Genomic DNA, 13097 nt, shown 5'->3' with positions numbered 1-13097 from the left:
TCACGCACAGGAGAAATCTCACCAGGCACTACCTTGGAGGTAAACAATGGCTGCTAATGGGAATGAGAGACAGAAGAAGTCGGCTTTTAGCTAACACTTACACTTCTACTTCTACTAACGTTCCTACTGGAACATGCCAATGGCTAATGGGGAATGAGAGACAGAAGAATTCGGCTTTTAGTTAACGCGCACGCTGCGAATTTTATGTTCAACAACGCACAGGAAAAATCTCCCACCGGCACACCTTGGAGGTCAAACCGTAGACTGGTTACGCACTACCTACGACTACGAGGACGAACGGGTGCCGCCTTAAGGAGCTTCGCCCCTAAAACGGAGGAACAGGCGCTTTACCCACGGCTTCTATGAGCCGCGCATATCCACCTATCGCCACCGTCTGCCGTTGGTGGCGCCACCAGTACCACTGAAAGCAGCAGCGCACGAGGCGGATAAACGCATTTGTGCTCGCCTTCAGCGGTAGACAGACTTTTTTCTTTCGTGAGTCTTGTGCTGAGGCTGAACCGACGCTGTTAGAAGACGGCCTGTTTGATAAGCCTACACAGCAACCTTCTCAGCAAAGCAGATCTTCAAAATAAATGTGCTTTTTCTCAATTCACTGGTGTTCATTAGTGATTCGAGTGATTTGCTTAAAGTGTGATATGTCTAGCATAGCTTAGTTTGTTCGCCAAGTATGTCGATTTCGGTGTCCAATCTTTGTTACTGTTGCTGTGAAATAGTGTATTTTTATTGCAATTGATACTTGTAATTATGTCATTATTACTAATTATGTACTTTGTCCATTCCCCTCCCCTGCAATGTCCTAATGGCGCTGAGCGTACTGCAATAAATAAATAAATGAACTGAACGTTTCGATGCGCTGTAACTTTAATTACAACATTATGCTGTACTAATAAGTGTCTTTGCGTAGTTCGAGCATCCTTGAAATAAAAGTATTGCAGTATCTGTATCGCTGTAACTGTATTCCGGAATACTTTTTCGTCTTATTGCAAAAGTATCTCCGAAATATCCCGTTACGTTAAAAGCAAATGTATCTCAGTATCTGTATTTTAGGCTTCCAGTTCATGTATTTCGATATCTGTATTCCGGAATACTCTTCTGAGTTTCTCTGCCAGCCCTGATGGCCTGTAGGAAGCGTAGCGAAAGCAAGGAGGAAACCACTCCCTCGTCTTAAACGCGTGGTGGTGAGGGGCCCTTTACGGAAAATGTTTTATTGAATTCCAAGAGCATTAGACATTGCAAGATGCTTCCGTTAGATTTTTTTTTTTTTTTTGCTTTGCACAGGCATGTGCGCTTAGGGCACAGACAGGACGGCATTTCTAAAACCCTTCTGCTGCACACAAAAACTGAAACGGCACAAAGAGCACCACACGCAAAATACAAGCAATCAGTGAATTTCGGAGTCGTAAACATGCGATTACTGCGCTATTGTACAGAAAAAAAAACGTAAGCGCAGCGCAAAACCGCGTTTTCAAGCGTAATGGTCCGAGAAAGGCACACTTCGAGCAAGACGTCAGACTTGCTCGAATATTTGCGTGCATATTTTCCTTTTGGCCAATATTTGCATCGGCGACTGCCGACTTAATCTAGCTACCACAAGCAAAAAGTCTCGCAGAGTGCGCATGAGCACTTCAGCGCACGCGACGTACGCTGTGCGTTGCGTGTGCACGCACATCACGTTTCGCTAGTTTTCAAGCACAGAGACTATTTTAGAGCGCAGCTGTGGCGCCGTTCCAGCGCTGAGCGGCGTCGCCGTCGTCGTAACAGAGAATATCTATGGTCGTAACCGATAGAGCGAACGCGGAACGCATCGAGCTGCTGTGTTAATGCCTCGTGCCTGCTCGCGCTGTGTGTGACAGCGCAACGCATGCTTTTCGCGCACAGGCACTAGTAGTGGGTTGACCTGCGAGGCGCGTGGGGTGTGTTCGACCAACGCAAGTGTTTTCCCAAGCCTCGCAGGTCGAAGGGACTCTGGTGTTCTGGAACGCTCTATCGGACTGAATATTTTAATCTCCCGTAAAATCCCGAGCAAGTTATTGAATAGGCATTTCACTGTCATTAGCCCTCGTCAACCGAATACAAACACTGAATGTCACTATTTCAATCATTCAATGTGTACGCCATACACGCCCGTAGCCAGAGGGGGGAAGGTGCCCCCCCCTCCCTCCCGAAATTTCGATGACACATGGTGTTTTAATTAAATAGTGAAGGCTTTCAGCAAGTACCCCCCCCCCCCCCCCCGAAAAAATTCCTGGCTACGGGCCTGACGCCATTGTCATATTGCTGTATGGTGTCCCTGCTACCGTTCCACTAGACAAGCTGAGTTTTTTTTTTTTTTCTCTTCCGAAACTCAACGAAAAATTAAACCTTACTGAATGAAGCAGTGAAAATGGCAGGAGAGCAGGGGGCGCTCGCTCGGAATTTTACGGCAGTTTTCGGACAAAAGTTCGCCCATTTTCAAAATGATCCCGAGGACTTTATGAAAGCGCGGCATGCGCAGCCTTGGCGGTCTCCCGGTTAGGAGACAGAACCGCCTCAACTTATCGCAAAATCAAAACGACCACACAGCAATCGTCGGCGAATTTCAAAAAGCTTGATTTGCGCAATTCTATCAACGCATGCTACAACCTGTCATTAAAAGCGCAGCCGACGTGGGATGGGCTCACCGCTCTGCGCAGACCAGTAAGGCAGGGGTTTTGCTTGGCCTTACCTGCAACGCTTCACCCGAGCGCTAGCAACAGCGAAGCTTCAAAGAGGACACGGGACAAAGGCATACAAGCACCGCGCAACTACGAGATTGTGCGCAACGCGTCCCCACAGATACCGCCCTTTATTTCAGCGCGCGCATAGAGATCGGTGTACAAGCTGACCTCTTTAGGTCAGGTGCGCGCGCCGTTTACTGCGGCTGCATATATGGATGTCACAAACTAAATGGCTAAGCGTGACAAAATACAGTGTGGTATGCTGCAATGCTTCAGACATGCCTGTGTCACACCAAAACCTGTTCCTGCTAGGGGGGCGCATTCAGATGCCACAACGAAAGTCTGCACCAGACTTGCGTTGTGTACCAAACTTGCCCAAACAAGCCACCCTAATGAACCATACAGCAAATTTCAGTAGTGGCCGATCGCACTACACTAAGTGGCACATTCGACACCCCGCACGTCTGTAGATATTCGTTAACACGTGGATTTCCTTAGCGACGGCCACACAGCTACTCACCGACAAGCTCCACAGTGCATTGGGCCGGGCAAACTTGACAGTACATCGCTGCTCGACACGTTCCCGCATCGCATTGCTCGATGCACGTTCAAAAGACACGACGAGGATTTAATATGAACTTATTTATTTCAGGTATCAAAACAACACTCATGCAGAGCCTTCCCCGTTGGCACAGTACCTGAAGGGACCTTGCGGATCCGCCAGGCCCGATTTCCATCAACGCGTCAAGACATCCCCCCCCTACTGCACGAAGTGACTAACCTCCTACACACATGCACTTTCGTTCCCGAACTGCGTTCTTCGGCGACTATCGCCCCGAGCTCGAAGGTTTACCTCTCATCGAAGGCGTCCTGTGTCTGGCCATCTACTAAGACGTGGCTGCAAAGTGTGCATCAACATACCCACAATGCAATATATGCAACTAGGGGACACTACATAGAAAAGCGACTACCTTCAGTCAGCCCTTCACGAGTAATGCCTGCGCCGACTTCTCTCCATGCCACGAGGAGCAGGGCGGCCAAGCTAAGGTGGTAGCAACACGCCCTTCACATGTCGGGGAATGCACCACTATTTCTCGGAGCGAAAATTTAACCCCGTCCTAGAAGCGCTCGCTCCTCTGCACCTGCCGTAGACTGATAAATCCCATGAAACCCAAACAGGAGCACGCTTCTTCCCCACCAAGCACGCTCACCTAAGGCACTTACTTCAGTAAAAACCTCTCTCATCACAAATGCGGAACGGTTCACTCTCCGAACACAATTCACGTAAGGCACTGCTGGGGAAACCCTCGCACAAACAAAATATGATCACGGATATGACGTGAACACCCCATCGTATAAGCAAAGCTCTTTGCCCGGCACCACCCCTTTCCTAACCCAATCGTACGACTCTACAAGAACCGAAGGGCCGCCAACATGCAAGAGAAAGGTCCACTTGGAAGAAATCGCTCGTTCCGTTCATGAATGCGCGTTAACGGTTTCATGTGCAGTTTGGTCGCTGGGTTGCCCGCGTACCTCGACAAGACTAAGAAATCCTGAAGACCGTCAAGAATGTACAACTGCATGTGCGCCACATTGACAGTAAAACAAAAACGGCACAACATTGCACTAATGAAACATAAGTAGGAGCTAAAAATGTCGTCCGAGCTGCAAACCGAGCCTTTCAACTATGTGGCATGTCACTTATTCACACTAGTCATAAGCAGCCTTCGCATTTGTTAGCATCACCACAAAAGGCCTTCACTAGCGATTATCCAGCACACTTAATAAAAATAATTCAAGAATGCCTCACAGTGGTAAGATGAAGCCGTGCAAGAAATATCCGCTGCATTGCAACCCATTGCCCACTTCATGGCTTCAAGGTGATCCCCGGTGGCAATCTTCAGCCGCATATTGCAGTGTTCAATATTCTTGAGGTCTCAATTTTTTTCAGATGTCATCTTCTATGCACCACGTTACAAGACAACCCTTGCCCTCCCCTGGTCCCTTTATGGAGAGCATCCACGTGCACTAAAGCATCACGGCTGCAATGAATGAATCACAGCTGGCACAAATAACGACCCAAGAATTATATCCCCAAAAGAAAGAGGTACATCCCGACCAGTAAACTATGCATTGAAAAATGCAATAAAAATGTGACAAAACTTCAATTTACAGCTAATATGAAATTAAGGAAGATCAGTACATTCCAAATTATGGTACTTACTGAAAACTTTACATGTACTGCACAAAGCCAACTGAAAATGCTGCGATTAACGAAGTAGATTGCCAGCAGAAACAAAACGTGGAAACTGCAACATCATTAAATTCAAGTGGCTATGTTGTATCTGAGCAAAGACATAACGTGAAGGTCAACGACTACTGTCAAACTACGGCATTAACTTGGCAAGCAAATAAGTTTAAAACTAGGGGTGGGAATATTAGTGTTCAAATCAAATCGAATATTTCCTAATCGAATAATTCGATTAGACTTGAATAGCTTAGCTATTCCAAAGGCCAATGGCACAACTTGGTTAGGGTGGGGTGGCTAACGCTAACGTCGTTACAGTGGGCTTCCTTCAACACTTTTCTCGATATCGTGGTTCAAAAGTGAGCGCATGTGTTTTACAGATTATGTCATTTCTGCACATCATGGCTCCAGTACAGAAGGCCAGGGAGACTGTCGAACTGCTAGCGTAAAAAAACAGCCAGCACACTTGGCGCACACCTTTAGTCAAGAGGTACAAAATACTTCAGTGAGCCCCTAATCCCAAGGAAGCATGATGTTTTTAAATACTGGAAATAAAATGGAGCTGCATTTTATTCAGAATAGCCAAAATTGCGTTGATACTTTCCCACTCTGCTACTGAGGTGCCCAATGAGCGCATGTTTTCAACTGCAGGAAACACCGAACATCACGGCGAGAGAGCCTGAAGCCAGATTATTGGAACAATTTGTGTTTCTGCATGACAGTTTGAAGCCTTTCGGTAGCTGTAACACACCAAGTGATGTGCTCGAGGACGAGCAGATTCATTTCTTCGTTCTTTCTTTCAATTATTAATATCCTTTTTATTCGATATTCGATTTGATATTTTGGCCACTATTCGAGTCGAATTCGAGATGAAATTTCACTATTCGCACACCCCTATTTAAAACCTCAACACTGTTGTTATGAAGGCACGTGTAGTGAGGGCCATGCCAGTCATCCTCAAGGCAACACAAAAATCATGGTTTGATTACGACTGCCTATTGCAAAGTTCATTACGCTCATGTAAAAGCTTTAACAATGCCAAGCAGGCAAAGCACTATAAAGCAATTAGGAAAACCACAAATCAATGCCCCCAGAGCAAGTGTAGCTAACCTTATACTATGCTACAGATAAATCCATTAGGGACAAGCGAGCAATCTTAACTTCACAACAGCCTGACCTGGAAGACGTTGTATGCAGAAAACATTTAAAGAATGATCATGCAACCAGGTACCTTACTTGCCCATTAGCTCCTTGCCACCTACAAAGCACATTTAAATACACGAGTTGGCAATTGTAAAAGCACCAATGCAGTGGTTTTTGCCAAAAATCACTTGCAGAAATGATTAAGCATATCAAGACACATCTGCATCTCACGAAGCAATGCACCAACCTTAGCCTCAATAGCTGTAAATGAAGTCACAGCTGGTCTTTCCTCAGAACGTAAACATGCTAATGCAGATATGACGATAACGAAGATATGGGAGCCACATAAAAAGCAATTCAAGGACACTCAGCTAGGTGAAAGATCTGCTGAGGAGCAGCCGACCAACAAGGAACATCGTACTCATTCCAACAATTGCAGCAAGAATATGAACTCAAATGAAGCATTTCCAAATGCCAGAAATCAAACTGGCAGACATCGCACCAGCGCAACGTTAATGGAGCCATCAACCCCATCTTCCACCTTACAAAGGAAAACTAAGCATCACACATGTGCAAAAAATGCCTGTCAACATAGCGCTGCAACACCCAAACCCCAAGCCTATGCACTACAAATTTGAACGAATGGCTTAAAGAACACATTAAAAGCCATCACATACATTCATCACTTACCAGAATGTATGAATACAAGTCCTGTCACTAAAAATGACCATACCTGGTGTTTTCATGAAAATGATGTAAAGTTTGCTGAAGTTCTAGAAACGGTGAATGCCTTTTTGTGGGATTGCAAAACTAAGCCCCAATTCCCAACATCTTGCCTCCTAAGGATAGCACCTAAAATGGCAAATGACCAGCACTTTGCGCAACTTTCTGCACTCTCTATTAATCAGAGGGGGTGAGCGACACTTCCATTTTCTGGCATGCATGTCATAAATCATCCAACACACCCAGAATATAAAGAAAGCCATTAGAAGTATCTAGACTACAGCGGCCCCATACAATAGCAACCTGCCTCACTTCAGATGGAGAGCACATTGCAATGCCTCTCACGAATATAACTGCACTAGATGCTTATGCACCATTTTCTCATTTCAACAAAATTAGCACAGCTAAACTTTCTTTAGCTACGATGGGTAACGCTGAAGAAAAAATCCCAGATAAGTTAAATTTGCAGCCTGCTCTGGTCGTGTGCTTGGTGGCCTGTCTATGTGCTACATTTTGAACTGAAAAGAAAAATCCATTGCTAAAGCACACAGAGTTCGCACCAGGTCAATCTGTGCAAGAGCCACACATGGAAAAGTGAGCAAAATAAATTGCTACATGTTACATTCCAATGAGCCTGGGGCATTCAACAATAAGCACATTCTTTCAAGTGCATGATGCAACTGCCATAGCCCAGAAACAAAGGAAACAGTTTCCTTCACCACATCCGTTTTACACACATGGAATACTAACTAGCCCAATGTTGTCAAAACACTTAAAGGACCCCCGACACCAAAAGTGAAACCTCAAGATGTTTGTGCTCTTTGACTGTCCTGATACGTGGGTACTTCTGACTGTTAGTAGTAGGGGTGTGCGAATAGTGAATTTTGGAACCGAATCGAATACAACGAATAGTGATGACACCGAATCGAATACGAATACTAATCGAATACTTTCGAATAGTAAGACAACCATTCTCAAAACGGTCCTAGAACTCCGCAGCATCTTTTTTTCTTTTTGAAAGAAATATTCACGAACTTTACCAAAGCGTTGCGCTTACTTTTAACAGACACAAAATACCACAGTTATGAAATCTGAGGTAGCTCGTATACAGCAGCGACCACAACCTTCGAATATTTTCTAACTGTAGGTTGAAATAAAGCAGTGATGCAGAGTTTTGTCACCTGCTTTTAATAAACTGAGACATAATATCTAAACAATTTTGAGCCGAAGACTACGCATACCGCTAAGGCGGTAATGAAACACATAAACCTGCCATCGCAACATGGTCCTCGGCACTGAAGGCATGTAGACATCGATGTTGAAAGCTGTATCTCCAAAAACAATTTACGCAAACACACCCCTTGCATCTATTGCTATTCATGAAGCTGAATGCAGGTGCCCTTCAGTTCTTACAAGATGAAGACAAACTGATAAATGCGATGGGGGGAGCATAGTAAAACTGAGCGAGTATGGAGCTTTCAAAAAAAAAAAAAAAAAACGCCTTCATCCGGTATCAATATAGCGTCGGTAGTTTCGTAAAGCTTGGGCTACCTTAATATCCAAAGTTTCATTGTTTTGGGGTTCTCCCGTCGGCGCTAATTATTCGAAACTATTCGAAAAATGTTCGGTATTTCGCGTATGTACTATTCGATTCGAGTACCGAATCGAATAGAATGCTATTCGATTCGTTTTTCGAATATTCGCACACCCCTAGTTAGTAGTGGCGTTAGCTTTAAGATATTTTCATTTGGCTTTAAGTAAGTGTGGGTGCTCATGCGAGTTGGCAGCACCTTGCGACATAGCCACTGGTATGAGTTGATCCCGGTCCCCTGTGACATTCCACGAGTGAAGAGATTGTCCACGTCACAGAAGATTTCGAGGCACACACAATACCACGATTGGCACGCGGCGAGGGCTATCGTTCCTCGCCCTTCTCACTCTTGTCGTGCGGCTCTCAAGGTACCGTAAAAACCGGAATATAGGTCGAATTTTTTTCAGAAAAAAAAAACAGCCCTAAAAAGTCGGCCCCGTCTTATATACCGGTCATTGGCAGAAAAACTTGGCAAGTCTGGCCACTATGGGCAACCACATCCATTGCCATCGCAATCGGCATCGCTTTGTTTACCACCAGCCTTGCGTGGCAATTCATTTTGCGTTTTTGTTGCAGTCTTGTGACTATTTGGGCTAAGGTGCTTTTTTTTTTTCCTCGACTGGTGGCCGAAGACAGTTTACCGTAGCATTCAAGAAACGGGGATCGAGTTCGCGAAGGCACGAAGAAATCTGGTCTGAAGCGTGTGAAAGGTGTGTTGGGATGCTAGCACACGTGACCGAGCAGAGCTGTGAGTCACAAACAATAACTGAAGTTTATCTGGCATGGTGTTCTCTCCTTCCAATCTTGCCGTATAGTTTCTTTGTTGCTTCCTGCGATGCCGGCAGCTCTGGTTACAGTGGCAATATGGCTATGATCAGCGGGCAGATCGAGTGCACCACAAACACCGCAGACAGCGATCAGAAAAACTGTTTCGGTGCCATACCGCAGTGTATCAGAGGTGGAAACGAAGGTTGCACAGTTCAACAGAGAGCCGCGCTCTCGTCGCGATTGCTACCTGACCTCAAAGTGTATCCAAATTAATGCTGTCAAGACTGTTGTGAAGTTTTATGAAGCTAATGCTTGAGCCCATCTTTTGGCTTTCTGCCATGTGGAACTTGCGTGTAAATAAATGGCATTTTCACTGTGCATCATTTGAAATTGCGTTTGTTACACGGTAAAGGCGCGCGCCTTCCGATACTTTGTCTATTCCATGTACTTTTTTTTTTTCCGATTTTCAGTAGTTATAAGTAGAGGGTCCGACTTATGTTCCGGTTTTTACGGTAGTTCTAGGCCAGGAATGCTTTTTGCTGTTCTCTGAGGGGACACGTGCTAAACAGGCTAGACGTGCTAAACAGGCTAGACATACCGAAGCACCCACATCGTTTCACTCTTCACTGCGTGAAACTAGCGCCCCCCACTGTGGTGCGCTGGTTTCTTATGGTTTTAAAACTGCTTTCAACGACACCAAAGCTTGAGTGCACGTGATCTTAGGTGCTCCCCCACTGTGGCGCACTAGTTTATGGTTTTAGGCGGGCGTTTAGACGCAAAATTGGTCACAATTAACGACGCTAGCATAAATTATACGATACGTTAGCATTTACAATTCAGTTTTGCAATTACCAGACACAAAGCTACAAAAAGTTCGCTGTCAGGGGTCCTTCAAGCTTGATGGTGCAGGCTTTCATGAACATCATTGTGAGCATGGACAATTCATGCATCAAATATGATCAAATGCTGTTCCTTGGCAGAGAAAAATGAGGTGGAGCTTCATACTACCAACTGAGCTAAAACCTACAAGTGGTTATCAGAAAAAAAAGGCGAATTTTATATCGCACACCAGGCAGGACACAACAGAAAAAGCGGAAGAGTACACACAAACAAAATGAAGTTCCTAGTGCTCAGGTGAAATTACTATATGTATTCCTACACAAAACTAGGTTGCTAAAATTCCTCATGCTTTGGCTAATACCCGTGCCACACGGGCACAAGAAATAACACCCAGTAATGAAGGCCTATTCATATTCCTGAATGACATTCTTGACTGAGCTACCAGACATTCCAATGTCATGTGACCTGGTATGTTGAGTGGCTTTTTGAAGTGAGCAATTCAATACAAAAAAAAAAGAATAAATAAAATAAACAAGCATATAGAAAGTGATGTGAAATCAAGGCTATTGAAATATAGAAATAAGCGCACTATGGTGCCATTACATAGTGTTTGTTGCTCTCTTCAAACAACATTGCAAACAACCATAGAAACTTCGGCCTTTGCGTGTTTAATCTTAAGCCCAGAAGCAACATGGCGCCCGTCATGGCAAAGTGATTGCAATGCTCAACTGAGCTGTCGGAAGTGACGTACGAAACCTGTTTGATAGATGCTATTTCAAGTGCTTCTTATACTGCACCCCGTACCCCATAGCATTGAGGACGTATTCCACAGTCCAATGAGTATTGGTGAGCGCCTCAAGTAGAAAATGACATTAGGGCAAACGACAAGGTTTCCCCATATGGCATCACGCAGCTCAACTTAAATCTCAAAGAATTAGGAAGTCAATGCCATTTTCTGTGCCCGTAGCACGGGTATGTCACTGCAGTTCTAGCAGCACATTTACAAGAACCAGAGAGACAGACTCGACAGCCTTTTCCAACTTACTACATCACCAGAGCATCAGCACTCTGGCATTTAAGCCATCACAACGATGCACACCTATTCATCACACTAACACAACGACAACGGGTTGAGCATGGCCATATGAGAATGCTGATAACTGCAGTACGAGCACGTGCATATACAGTCGAACTCAGTAAAACTTAAAACGCCCACCAGAATGATTTAAACGTAAAATTGCGTGCCATTAACATCCCCTGCTTTAATATTTTCTTGCTGCCTGTGACAGCAAACATGTCTAGACGCTGGCGTGAAACTGGGCACTTGCACAGGGCTAGCGCAAGTTTGGACGGTGTCCCAGAAATACTCCAGTTTCTCAGAGATTCACACGTACTCCGAGAAGGTGGACAGAGCTTCCTTATTGTCTCCCCCTTAAACTTGTCCTTTATCACCACTGCGATTTCTTTTTTTTTTTTGCACAAAGGTGTCTGGCGGTAGCCAATGGGCTAAACTAGTTCTCAAAAAGAGCACTACGCCTCGGGCACTTTTACGCAACTTGAATATCAATATGCCACACGTCACTGACATAAGAGAGTTCGACTGTAAAGCACTTTTTTTAAGCATAAAGAACACCTTTGTGAAGTGAAAGGGACAATTAACTTTACATTTTGCCTTAACGAGATTCACAACATTTTTAAACTTTTATGTAGAATGTGGATGCAATCAATAATGCAATTATAAGTGAAGCCATGACTAACTAAAACCTGCTCGGCAACGATAAGCACTGCAGTTGATACAATTAGATTAACTTGAAACACGACAACTGCTGAAACAGCATCCAGTCTGCTTATAACATTGAAATTACATAGTAGGTACTGACCAGGACATCACAACTTGAACGTGAAACTTCACAGCCACCTTTGAATTTACTGTTGCAAATGTGTAAGTAAAACACGCGCACGCCCTAATACTGTCTTCCAATGTATTGCACCGAAAATACTGACGTTAGGACTGCCCCCCACAAAACCAAACCCATCGCAAAAATGTATTCAACGAAATCTGAGCTTTTGAAGGATTGGAAGCATCGGACTAAAATATCAAAAGATCATTAGAGAAGGTAATGTAGCAAAGCACGAAGAAAAAGGCCAAAGACTCACTGAACCCACGCAAAAATTGCAACCGTTTTAAGCACAGTACCTCAACTAATGCACTGCATTGATGGGCAAAACAATAAAGCACTGCACGTCATTCAGAACAGGGCCAAGAATTCACGTAAAAGCTCTCATCAACGCAATTTTTCAGGAATATTGAGTGCACTACTTTAGAATTTGCTGCACGGAATGGTAAAATATATAAATAGCACTTCAAAAAGGTATTCATGTGCATCAAAGAGCAATCACGTTAGCGGCAATGGCACGCAAGTGGAAAAAAAAATATCTGGTCACAGACGGCAGAGCAGTGGCCCAGGAGGGACGTATCACCTGATTGTGCTATTTTGCGAGGGTTCCTTGCGAAGGAGAAGAGTGAATGGCACCCCCTAGAACATAAGACGGAAACGTGAATGCAAGCCGCATCAGAATGAGAAGAGCAAGTGCTTGCCATGAAGAATTTGCATCCAATGGAGTTCATTCCCAAACAGATCACCCAAACCACACCAATGGTCTTTATGCAGTGTCACAACACCCCCAACCCCCTTTCTCCCTCCAACAGAGCAGATGTTTCAGAGAAACATGGACCCAGAGCCCAACCTACCTGAACATTGTCACTACACAGAAAACCCCCGTTATCACTCCAGATAAATTACAGGTAAGTGTGCCTCAACTTTATAAATGTCTGGCAAAAATCGATCTGTACTGCACACATTAATGATCCTGCAGTTTCAACACTCAAGGTATAATAGGTCAGTTCCACAGGTAGTTTCCCCTTCATTCCACTTTGGTGCCCATATCCCAAAAACAGCACACACACATGCACACTGCTGCAGAGAAAAAAAGCACTTCTCACATACAAGTTTATTCCACAGAGTACAAAAATGGGAACAGGAGCATAAGGAAGGGGAGAAAAGAA

Source organism: Rhipicephalus sanguineus, unplaced genomic scaffold (genome assembly GCF_013339695.2).
Source record: "Rhipicephalus sanguineus isolate Rsan-2018 unplaced genomic scaffold, BIME_Rsan_1.4 Seq861, whole genome shotgun sequence".
Lineage (NCBI taxonomy): Eukaryota > Metazoa > Arthropoda > Arachnida > Ixodida > Ixodidae > Rhipicephalus > Rhipicephalus sanguineus.
Note: the sequence above shows the minus strand (reverse complement) of the source record.